Source organism: Schistocerca piceifrons, chromosome 2, assembly GCF_021461385.2.
Source record: "Schistocerca piceifrons isolate TAMUIC-IGC-003096 chromosome 2, iqSchPice1.1, whole genome shotgun sequence".
Taxonomy (NCBI): Eukaryota; Metazoa; Arthropoda; class Insecta; order Orthoptera; family Acrididae; genus Schistocerca; species Schistocerca piceifrons.
In genome coordinates, this window is record NC_060139.1 from 155,107,280 (window position 1) to 155,120,861 (window position 13,582).

Sequence of the window (13,582 nt, forward strand, 5' to 3'; positions counted from 1 at the left end):
ACTTCCCTATATGATACGTCAACGATTTGGGTCTTAAAAACAAAATTGAAGAAACGCATTTTCGAGAGTTCCTGCAGTTCGTCGAAGTTTGTAACATGCATCACTTGTATGAAAATGTTTCGTATATGGTGCTACAGTCTAAAAATATTACGGCGGAGATCTTTCATCTCTGTCTACTGTTGTTGAGGATTCGATCGCAGATAAATACTTGTGACAAGCAAGATTATGAAGATGACTGTTGCTAATTACATTCCCAGTAATTTAAGTTGTGCTCTTAGATTCCTGTCTAACCGCATACTCGGAAATCGCTACATATTCGGAAAAATGGTGAATTATTTCTGATAAGAAAAAATATAACGGTCACTGTCGGTTACTTCACTCACAGCAATTTCATATTTCGTTTTTTAAACACATATAAATCACGAAATCATTACTGAGGAAGTGCGCTCTTACACGTAAGTAATAGCAAATATTGCAGAAAAATCTTAACTTACACGAATAACAATGTCTCAGAACGTGTTGAATATATGTAGAGGAGAAAAAAAAAACTTATGCACCCATCCCTGGGCGAACCCGTGTCCTTTCAAGTCACATTCCCGTGCGCTAGCCACTTGGCCACCCCAAACAGAAACGCAGCGCTCAAGTCTTGAACTATTACGTTGAGGAACGTAGGCCGACTTCGTTGCCAAACGGTGCTGCGGAAGTCATAAATGCGTGATAGTTTGGAGGGTTTCTAATATCAGGCTTCACATAATTGCTTTCCATTGTTACTTGAAAGTTGCAAACACGTTTCGATAATTACTAACTTAACCATTGGTAGGAAAAGTACACAAAGTCACTAGTAACGTCACTTCACACTCATGTAATATACTTACGTAGAGCCGATGTCTTGCTATTTAGTGACCTTTAAACTCTTATTTGCATAAAAATAACACCTATTTTGAGAGAATATTGAACGAAAACTTTTTTTTCGATGTAATCATCCACAGTAACAACCTAACCTAACCATATTTCTAACAAAGGAAAATAGTCTATTACGAACTCAGTTTCCAACCGGATGCGTCCTCTGGTGATTCTTTAGTAATACAATCACTAAATCCAAAGCTAAAACATCGAAATATGTTTATAATAACAACTATGCCCCACCAACGTGTACATACTCCCACTGAAAAACGCCAGCCTTTTGAACGGAGTCGCATTGTGGACCTGCAGGAAGCTGGATGGACGTACCGAGGGATTACTGCACATTTTGGGCACAGTGTACCAATGGTGAGTCACTGCTTTCAGTAGAGGTCTGTGGAACATTTGCACATTTGTACTCCTGGATCTGGACGTCCGTGTAGTACTTCTGTCTGTACCCCTACCCAGCCTACCACTGACATCATGACACCGCCGAGCATGGCTACTCTGCAGTCTTGAAACAATCGATTCGAGAGTGCACAGGCACTATGTTATATTAAATGGTGACAGTAAGTATGCGAACGATAGCTGTTTACTGTTTACCCGAGCACCTAAAACAAGTGAAAGCAATACCCATACTTAAAAATGGTGATGCGGAAAATGCAGAAAACTACAGACCAATCTCCCTACTGTCCACCATTCCCAAAATTAGTGAAAAAGGTAATGAAAAATTGGTTAATGCAGTATCTAAATAAGTTTAACCTCCTTCGCAAAGAACAACATGGATTCAGGCCCAAAAGAGGTATAGAATCGGCTATTGCACAGCTTACAAAGGTCATTCTTGAGGCACTGGACGAAGGTGAGTGGAATTTTCTTGGACTTACCAAAGGCATTTCTTACAGAGGACGACATTTTTTATTACATAAATTAGAGTCACTAGGAATAAGAGCTGTGGTTAGGAAGTGGTTTAAGTTAGAAAACAGGATGCAGCGTGTTGAGATCTCACATACTTCAGAAGGATTTCTAGTAAAATACTTATCAGATCCAAAAAATATTAATATAGGCGTCCCGCAAGGTAGCATATTAGGTCCAATCCTTTTTCTTATTTACATTAATGATTTTCCTCAGAGTATCAGATGTGGGAAAAAATATTATATGCTGATGACAGTAAAATAGTGATCACAGTCAAAACTCCAACACAGTTGACAGAAAAGGCTAATGCAGTCCTCAGAGATGTTCACAAGTGGTCTCTGAAAAATTGTATGTACTTCCGGTTGAATAAAAGATACGATTATGGGAAATTAACAATTAATGATGATGTAATAGAAAATGTAATGGATACCAAATGTTTGGGGCTGAAGATAGTTTGCCAGTTAAAATCGACAGAACATGTAAAAGCTTTAACAAAGAGACTATCCACAGCATGTTCTGCTCTACGAATGCTTTAACAAGTGTGCAATGCTTTATGCATCAAAATGATATATTTTGAATACATATACTCAATCCACAGTTATGGAATCGTGTTTTGGGGAACAAGAGATGGCAATAAATGGTTCAAATGGCTCTGAGCACTATGGGACTCAACTGCTGTGGTCGTAAGTCCCCTAGAACTTAGAACTACTTAAACCTAACTAACTTAAGGACAGCACACAACACCCAGCCATCATGAGGCAGAGAAAATCCCTGACCCCGCCGGGAATCGAACCCGGGAACCCGGGCGTGGGAAGCGAGAACGCTACCGCACGACCACGAGAAAGTGATGGCAATATTCAGTCTGTCTTCAAGGTACAGAAAAGAGTTGTATGTAAGAACAAACAGCAGCAATAGGGCCCATTGTACTGATTTATTAAAAAAAAAAAAAAAAAATAGAAACTCTGACTGTCCCATGTGAATACATTTACCAGACTGTAATGTATGTAAGGAAAAATATTCATCTCTATGCTACAAACAGCTCAATACACGACTGTCAAACTAGATCCAGCCACTACTTGGGAAACTTCTTAGTTTGAGTCTTCTGAAATACCTGAGGGAAACTGAACCTACTGTCTCGTTCCTTATTATTATCATTTCAACACTGACCTACGGAATTTTCCCTGACAATGACAACTCAAACTTAACATATTCATTTATTACCCACAATATACAAGAGCTACGCAATCTGACTGCTCAAAAATGGCAACATGACTTCAAATAATTAACACAAAAGAATGGCCCTGAATTGTAAGAAATCCTAACAATAACCCATACTTTTTCATAAGTCACTTACCTCACAGAAAATATTAATAACACGAACAACAGCAATTACAGCAACCAGCAACTACAGCCAGCTAAATAAAAAGATTGTTACTACTATATGCTCTAACTACTAGGAGCCATATGGTTACCAGAAGAAAGATTTTTTTGAAGAGCAAACAATGTATTTAGCAGATTTTACCTGGTTCACGTGACATCCAGTTCCAAAAATTAAATAGTCGTCAATTATTCCACTATTCAAACATCACCAACTACATCCATCTTAATTTTACAATGCATGTCCTACCAACACTGAGTCCCCATGACGGACACATGTCCAAGCCGTCCGCACGCTAACTGCTAGTCCGTCCAACCACAGAGTCTCTTAAAAGGGCGCAGAGCGCTGCCAACATACAAAAATATAAACAGGCTCCTTACACTTGTACCTAAAAAGAAAAAATCTAAAACACAGAACAGTGTGGTATATAATGGCCTAAAAGTGTACAACAGACTGCCATAGGAAATAAAAGGTGCAAACGAACTTCATATCTTTTGCCAAAAGCTAAAAACATATTTACTAAGCAAAAGTTGTTACAAGATAAATTAGTATTTAGAATAATTGTAGATAGCTATTTAGTGGACACAAATACCACGTAGGCCTATACATATAAAGCGACAGTATATGGCCTGATTATAAATATTGTAAGAATTGACCTTTAAAAGTGTAAGAATTGAATTGTAAACATTCTAAGAACCCATGTATGCTTTAGTTCATAAGACACAATTGACGACATCCATACAATTTGTATTGTTATACGGATGAATATATATATCAATCAATCAACCATGGACGTATATGTGTATGGCATAGACCTTACGAGCTGCGTATTCCAGAATATATTCGCCTACGATATGCAGGTCCCACTGCAGGCCTTATGATGTGGGGGTGCCAATTATTACAACACACGGTCCTGCAGTGTAAAATAACCAGTGCTCGCTCCTACATTGCACAGGTTGTTATTCCTGTACTACCGCCATTTCTTCAAAAGGAAAGTGATGTGCTTTTTAAGCAGGACAGTGGACATCCACATATGGCTACTGCGATGCAAGTTGCTCTTCGTGGTGTACGACAACTGCCTTAGCCAACAAAATTACCAGACCTCTCGCCAATTGTACACGTGTGGGACGTGATGAAGGGGGAACTGACTCATTCTTCAGAATGTGTAAAAACCATTGCTGAATGTCAACAAAAGGCGCAAGATACTTAGGACAATCTATCGCAGGATGCCATTCGTCACCTAAATGATCTTTGTATGCGAGAATACACGCCTGTGTTGCCGTCAGAGGGTGATGGGGGAGGGAGAGGGGGAGGGGGAGGTGCACTGTGTATTGATGCATCTGTTCGAGCACTTTTTACTGTGAAATGTGTGTTTCATTTGGTCTGAATCTTTTATCACACACTCCTACATTATGAACTACCTGCCACTTCACTTGTCAATAAAATTATCTTCTCTTTGAGGGCATTCCATTTTCTTTTGCGGCAGTGTAATTTTTCGGTGTGATTTCTCCACCGGAAAGCACAAATATTTGGAGCGACTCTATGGAACTCAAAGTAGAAGCTCTTGGAAACTAGCCTTTTTTCCTGTTTGCCATTACGTCCTTCAACGCATAAATAACAAAAAAGCTTTTGAAATATGCGATGTTCACTTCCAAATAAAAAAGAGAAACGAAAAATTTAAGCGGCCTTAGTAATCAGCTGAATTCATAAAGAAGAAAAACGCTACAAAATTAAGTAAAAATCTACAACCAGTGCTGTTCCCTCGAAAGGGAATACGAAGAAAATCTTTTATAATCTCATGTTGGGGGGCCCACGTTGCCAAGTTTGTTTCAACTATGCTGAAATATTTTGGTTGGAAAGCCCTTATGCATCCTCCATACAGTTCTGCTCTCTCCCCAAGCGATTTCCATGTTTCTTGAAGCCATGAAGAAAGACGTTTGTGGCCGTCGATTTGCTTCGGGTGAAGAGATGCACGCCTGGGTACAATCACAGTTTCGTAGGCAATCGCAAACATCTTTCCATGAAGGCACTGACCGTGTTGTCTTACAGTAGAAAAATACCTTAACAATTACAGCGATTACTTTTGAATTAATAAACACTTTATTTACTTTTTTCCATCTCTCTCATTTTCATTTGAAGGCCCCTTGTATTTTCTAGGAGTAAGTGAAAACTGCCATTTAATTTCAATTCTATTTTCTCGGTGGGATTTTTTAAATTTTTGTGGTGATGTATTGGAGTGTACCTTTATTTGTGTCTTAAGGAACAAATACTAAAAAAACTCATCAAATTACCTTCCATTAGAACGGAAACGACTATTGTTTTATGCTTTTTTGCCATTTTGAAACTAAAAAAAAATCCTCTGTGGCATTGTTTTTACAGTCCAGACTGTAATCTATGTAAATCCTTCTAAAGGGGCAATATACTCCCTAAATTTTCTGAAACGTATTGCTTCGTATAATACAGAGAGATAGCTACTGCCGAAAGAAATCTCTTGTGTATGTTATTTCCTAAGAAGAAGATACACAATCGGAGAATCTCTTATCTAGTTGAATGAATTGTGAATATTGAAGTTCTTTTTATTTCCGTTAATTTAGTAGAGACACGAATGAACATCTGAATTAAATAGCATAGAACTGAATTTTCGGAAGGTTTTGCGTTAAAGCTTCTGTAAAGGAGGAATCTATTTCCCTGCAAACTAGGTTGTCTTTAATCCTCTGCTGCTCTGATCACAAAACTCAATAAATGCTTGCGAAAATGTGGAACACTTGACGCGAAGTGACCTTTACTTCGGGAAGTGACTCGTTCCCGAGAATTGACCCAGCGCTTCCATTATGTCTTGAGCTTTGAGAAATTACTTAACTCTGCTTTATAATAAGTCAAGAAGTTTCTGCCGCATGTTTCGCTTGCACTCTTGTTACCCAAACTTCAGAAAACACCAACGCTGCAGAGAAATATCTTCTTTCCCTGGTAGTTAAAAACTTTGTAGCCCAGTGAATGCTAGAAGTTTCTAATGAATTAGTTTGCTAAAGGAGGTTAATAAGGAGCGAAAATGATTTAATGAAGTTAGAGACGAGACCAGAAGCAGCTTGTGTCCCAGAGTGAGATCACAGTGACGTAGCCGTTGGCTTCTTGATTTTGAGAGGATGATCAATCGTACTAGATTATCTTTGGAAAACGACATACTGATATACTGAATGTGGTATTTAATTTTTATTTTTTCCGATATAATCACACGCGCGTTTCACGATGCTGATAACTATTTCGACCAGGTAGTAGTCATCTTCAATGTAAATGAATATACTGGAGGCGGTTTCCTTTGTGCTGTTGTTGAAACTAGTGACTACTTTGTGAAATGCCTATTTGATTGTGTCGCAATAGATAAAAAAGAAGAAGCTTAGCTCTCTGTCGTCTTCCCAGCGTTCAGTCGACTTCGTATAGTTTGAGCTTTGGGACAGATTCAACATGTTTTTATGTCGGAATATATCGGGCGAATACTGCAAGTGCAATAGCGTTCATAAGAATCTCAGTGAAGACTGTTTATATTTTGCTCCACAGCGTTATCCAGAACTGAATGTCCTCAGGTTGACTATTTGTAAAGTTACTCGATTATTAAATGTTACATCAGTAACGCAAAAAAGAAAGAGCTGTAAGTTTCACACACATTTATTTCGCAAATTAAAACAATCACAAACCAACAGAACTAACAAGTTCCCAACATAAAAATACTGTCAAAAGGCATCTACAGGCAGCGATGGCATGCTTACGTCTGCTTCTTAGAAGATTTCTGTCTCAAGTGGTTCAATTAATAGATAACATTGTCTACACAATATGTCTTGAGCGAAAGTCAGTTTCACTAACGTTATTTTTGCCGGAAGATCTAATTGCAACATAAATCAATACCGTACATTTTAGAAAGTGTTTTATACGTTTATTTTGTTTTGGAATCACGATGTGTCTGCACGCAGGAAGTATGGGTAGCGATGAACAATAAAAAACTGTTTCCCTAATATGAAAATTGGAAAAATAATTTTTTTAGCGGTTCTGGCATTAAAATATTTTTGCGTTGCATGTCCAGAAGGAAATTAATCATTTAATATTATTATATTATCCAAGTACAATATAAAGTCTTACTTGTATTTGGTTGCCAGTAAGGAGTTACTTTAAACACTGCATCATCTACACTTGAACAAACACTGATTTGTGGAGTAATAAAAATGATGCAGTTCGACCTATGCAAGCCACACGTGTAGGTGAGGGTCGAGTGAAACGAAACAGTACCCAACAGAGCCTGTTACAACACGAACTGTTTGTTCATCCGACTGCCAATAACATTGTTATTTCATTCATACACAGAACGGAGAACTGAACGTGTATACTAGATACAAACGAAAATGTACAGGAGAAAATGTGTTAAGTATGTGTGATATCAAATTAATCAGAAAATTGTTAGCAAAATTAAGATATTGTGTGCCATCGAAATGTAACTGAAATATTGCGTAAATTTATACTACGATTCAAATAAATTCCAGTCTGAAGTAGGCAGTTATCGATCCTGCACGTGGAATCAACATATTAAGCACGAAAAAATTTCCGGTAATTGGTGTAATATCATCACAATCGGCAGTTTGTGAACTTGCGTGTGAAGTGTGACAGAATTTCAACACCAATGCCTGAGTTCAATTTTTTCTTGTTATTAAAATATGGAATTTGAAAATGTGATAGAATAAATTTGTTATATTTAGAACATCTTTCTTCTGGGTGTCGTACTTGGGATCAGTCACATTGAACAAGCATGATGATGAAATTTATAATTAACATAAAGATGCTACACCTCGAAAGGTATCAGACGACGATAAGCGATATACCGATTTACAGAACAAGAATGAAATTTCACTCACATCAAAAGAAAAAAGGGTTGCCATTAAGTCGGAGATAAATCAAACTGGCCACCGATTTAGACAAGATTATTTTAATCTTTGGGAAAATCATTGCGACTATTGTGTTAATTGTGGTAACAAAGATCACGGTGCTGTAAGGGAGTCGGGACCTCTCATCTATACCACAGAAGTTAACGATGTCTCCTGCATTCCGCAACGACGAATAGGAGGCGCTGGTGTAGCCAATCCCTCTCCCCCAACGCCGCAGCGTCACCTCGCGGAATCCAATATACAGCTAAGCAGAGGAACGCTCAGCCCAGTTTTTATTCAACGATTAAAACGACAGCATAGTCTTAGATAGGGAACCTGTGTATTTCGTGTCTTACGCTGAACTTTAACTGTGATCATCATGTCTATAGTCTGCAAGAAAAGAGTCGTGTAAAATTGTCTGCATCCAGAGACATAAATTCGGACTGTGAAGAAAACGGTTCCTGGAGATTTAATATGACCGTGAATTTGTAAGCAGGAAATGTTTAAAGAAAAACTGCATGAAGTAAATTAATATTGTATAAACTCCAAGAACCAGGAAACTACAAAAGAAAACCCCTATATGAGAAGTTTCCCAATGTTGTTAAAATTCTGATAATAAAATCCTTTGATTGTGGAGAACAGTAAAACACTCGAAAGAAATTTGATAAATAATGACACAGTATACTGTAATTTTGCTTACCAGTAACAGTTAAATCCAGGTAAATTTGAATCTAAATATGAATGAATGGAAATATGATGTTAAGTGGCATGTAAACAAAGATCGCATTCTTTGACAGCTGTTAGATTCAAAGTTTCTTCTAATATACTAACTTGAACCAATGGCGAATAAGCTACTTCCTTGTAATTGTTCCGTGTAAATAACATCAAAATTATACATCTGGCCATGCTTCACAGGACAACACATAAATTCTCCGGTCTAAACTACTGTATAAACACATCGAAGCACACCCTACCAAAAGACACATACAACGCGTGCAACGACTTGTGGAAATACACTGAAAAGTAAAACGAAATAAATGATGGCAATTACTACTGTTAGTGATGGGATCAACAATCACTGAAGGTGAACAGTCTTTACAATACACTAATTCACTTTTATTTACAGAGAGAAACATTAAGAGATAGTCTATTACAGAGCAGAAAGAAATGAAATTGGTTACAGTTGTGAGTTTCTCGAAGAGAGGAATGGTTTTGAGTCTTATCTGTTCTGGGTTGGCGTGATCTGGCGCCGGCAGTAGAAGCAGTTTGAAGTTGCTGATATGAATCCTATTAGTTAATCGTGTCCTAGTGTGTGACGTACGTAGTACGGCTAGACTGTGTGGCTGGTCGGATTAAATGTGTTTGCAAATGGCGAGGTTACGGTTAGTAGGTGACGCAAAGACTTATGTGGCATACCTTGAATGCTTAAAGGATGCTACTACATTCACAGAGTTGGCTGAGGGATTATTGCAAAGGTTTAGGAAACAAAACAGTGTCGGATTTTTTAGAAAAAAATTGGGGAGGATGATGAAAAAACGGTAGAAGAATTTTCAGACGGAATTAGGAGAACGAACGCACACATGTATGAGTTAAACCAAGATATGAGTGCAAATGAAGTTCTATTGAAGTAAGCGGAGACTAGAGCTTTAGATGCATTTTTGCGAGGGGTCTCGCCGGATTTTTCACGCCGGACACGGATGGAAAATCGAAGCGACTTAGCAGCAGCATTGCGCGTAGCTACACATTTGCAGGAAGTGGATAGCGCCACTAGAAGTCGCAATGACAAGAAAATTTTTTCGTCTTCCAAAGAGTGTTACTGTTGTGGGAAGCAAGGTCATTTTAAGGGACAATGTCAGGAACCGCAGTGTTTCAATTGTCAGAAAATACGGCATAAGGCATGGCAGTGTAAAGCCGAGAAACGAGTTAATGATACAGCAGGTAAAAAACTGTTAAACGAAAAAGGGAGTGTTCCTGTTGTTGGGAGGCACTCCCAGTAAAAAGAGGTACTCAGAGAGTGCACGAAGATGCGGATTGTAGTTTGATGGTTTGTATAAAAGATAAATGGCGAAGAGTTTTAGTGGATACTGGAGCGCATGTATCAGTTGTCAATGTGGACCTCGTGGGCAAGAAAGGATTGGAAGCTCCGAGATACAGATTGCGCGCAGTAGGTGATAAAAAATTAGATGCACTAGGGACAGCACAGCTCAAGTTTAAGATAGAGAACGTGTGATTCCGGGAGCAAATGGAGGTGTTGTCAACTGTGGGTCAGGGATTTTCAGCGATACTACGGATGGACTTTCTGATTAAACATCACGCCAAAATTGACCTTTCGCAACATACGCTGGAACTCGATGGGAACTTGTTCTCAATGGGTACAGCCGTTGCAAATGTTTCAGAGTCGCAAGGCGCACCGATAGCTAAGGTGATACCAACTAAACTGCGTGCAAGTGTATTAAAGGTGATTTCGTGTGATAAAGTACGAACAGCTACAGGGAAGTTGATCTGGGTACCAGTGGATGTCGATGTGCCACAGCAGGGGTTATTCTTGGTAGAGCCACTACCGAGTAATGAGGCTTTAGACGAAAAGCATTGCTTTATTCGTAGGAGTGTATCACGGGTAACGGACATAAATGGGCAGTTTATGGTTCCGGTGAGTTTAGATGACTTTGGGGAGAGGGTATGGGGGGCGATGATGTCGATCTGCCGAAGGGATTAGTAATAGCCACAGTAGAGTTAATAGATGAAGAGGACATCGATAGTTCGAGGCTAGATTATGATGTAAAGCAAACTGTCAGCACGTCTGCACTTCGTGACAAGGTAAATAATTTGAGAGGAAATGATCGTTCGGGTATGGAAGCATTATTACTAATGTATAAAGCATTGTTTGAAGCACGGGGTACGTTACCTGCTACACCGATAACACAGCATCGTATTCAGACAGGGAATCAAGCTCCGGTGTATCGTAAGCCATACAGACTACCGAAACAATTACAACCAGTAGTAGAGCAATTAATAGAGCAACAACTGGAAGATGGGACAATCCAACACAGTAATAGTCCTTGGTCTAGTAGCGTGGTCCTAGTTCCAAAGAAGACACCGGACATGTCGAAAAAATTTCGCTTTTGTTGCGATTACAGACATTTGAATGAGCGGACATTGGCGGACGTATATCCGATTCCGAATATCACAGAAACCTTAGACAACCTAGGGCAGTGTAAATTTTTCTCCACTATGGATTTGTGAATCGCTTATCACCAGATTGAAGTATGCCTGGAGGACAGGCCAAAAACAGCATTTACGACGCATTGTGGTCACTTCGAGTATAAAAGAATGCCGTTTGGACTAAAAAACGCTCCAGCAACATTTCGGAGGTTGTTGGCTGGAGTCCTTAGCGGGTTGAAACCGAAAAAATGCATGATGTATCTGGATGACATTATAATTTTTTCAAGAGATATAGAGCAGCATGTGGAACGGTTAAAGGAGGTGTTTAAAAGATTAGAGGGAGCACTGCTAACATTAAGTTTGGACAAATGCCATTTTGCTCAAGCACAAGTAAATTATCTTGGGCATGTTATCAGTCAGGAGGGGGTATGGACAAATCCTCGTCTCACTTCTGCAGTACGAGATTTTCCGGTTCCGCAAACGGCTAAACAACTTCAATCGTATATTGGTCTTGCAAGCTATTATCGAAAATTCGTACAGGGGTTCGCAGAAATAGCGAGGCCACTTACTAAGTTGCTAAGAAAAGGTGTTACCTACCAGTGGACGTCAGAGTGCGAGAAAGCATTTCAAGAGTTGAAACAGATACTGACATCAGATCCAGCTTTGAAGTTTCCAGACTTTTCGCGGGAGTTTATACGACAATGTGATGCATCTAATCACGCTCTTGGGGTTGTACTTGGGCAAAGAACATCCGATTGCGTTCGCGTCTCGTCAACTTAACAAGGCGGAACAAAATTACTCCACGACAGAGGAGGAGTTGTTAGCGGTAATATACGGGATTTCGTACGTTCGATGTTATCTGTACGGTAGTAGGTTTAAGGTTGTGACGAATCATTCAGCTCTGAAATGGTTATTAGGTCTGAAAGACAAAGCGAGTAGGCTAGTGAGATGGGCACTGAAACTCAGTGAGTTCGATTATGAGGTAATACACAAGTCAGGTGTGAAAGATGCCAATGCTGACGCATTGAGCAGGAAAGTGGCAGTATTACAAGTAACAGGGGTGGCTGAAGATGAGTGGAAAAGGGCACAAGCCGTGGATAGTGAATGCCAATTGTTCAGAAAGCAACCGCAGTTCGTAGTACAGGACGGGTTACTTTGCAGGTCGACGAAATGCGGCCCGCCCGTCATCGTATCAGCAGCGTTAACATCTGAAGTTTTGCAACAGGCGCATGACCATTTTCTTTCAGGAAATGGCGGGAGAAGAACTACAGATAGGCGGATAGCGGAGAAGTTTTGGTTGAGGACACGACGTCAAGACGTGGATGAGTATGCCAGGAATTGTGTGCCATGCACACAGCGTGCGGACTTGAGCCATCAGAAGATTCAGCTTCAGAGATTACCAGAGGCAGACAGACCTTTCCAACAAATCGGAATTGATGTATTAGGCCCATTTAATTGGAGTGCAGCAGGGAATCAGTATGTGTTAACAGTGATTGACCCTTTTCTAGTTAGTCATGGTCGCATTACCAGATCAGAAAGCAAGTATGGTGGCACAAGCTTTAGTTAATAATTGGTTACTCAGGTATGGGACACCTCAGTCCTTAATCTCGGATCGAGGTACTAATTTCACGTCTGATCTGATGAAGCAACTGTGTAAGTTACTGAAGGTTAAAAAACTACGGACTAGTCCATTCCATCCGCAAGCAAATGGACGAATGGAGACAGTGCATCGCATGATCGCTAAGATGTTGAGTCACTATGTAAATAGTCAACACACCGAATGGGGTGTGTACTTGCAATTCGTAACCAGTGCATATAATAGTAAGGTGCGTACGTCGACAGGATTGTCGCCGTACAAAGTGGTGTATGGGCGAAAGATGCTATCACCTTTTGACATGCTTCGTCCAAGGCTGGGAGTGGAGGGCGAGCATGTAAGGCAATTTGCGAAAACCATTAAGGAAGTATGGCAGAGAGTTAGATAAGCTAACACGAAAGCTTTCGAACGACAAGAACGGATGGGAGGTACAACGAGGAAGTTGCCACAGTACAGAGGAGGCCAATGGCTGCTACTAGCTAATCCGTATGTTCCAAAAGGGAGAACCAAGAAGTTCACAAACAAGTTCTCAGGGACCATACGAGGTAGTGGAAATGACATCACCTGTCAATGTAAAATTACAATTGCCTACAAAGACAATGGTGGTTCATGTTAGTAGAGTTAAGCAGTTCCAGGGGGTATTAGATCCGTGTATATATACTTCTCCTTCTGGCAGAAAGCGAAAAGAAGCGCCAGAAACAGACAGTATACCGAGTATTAAGTATAAGC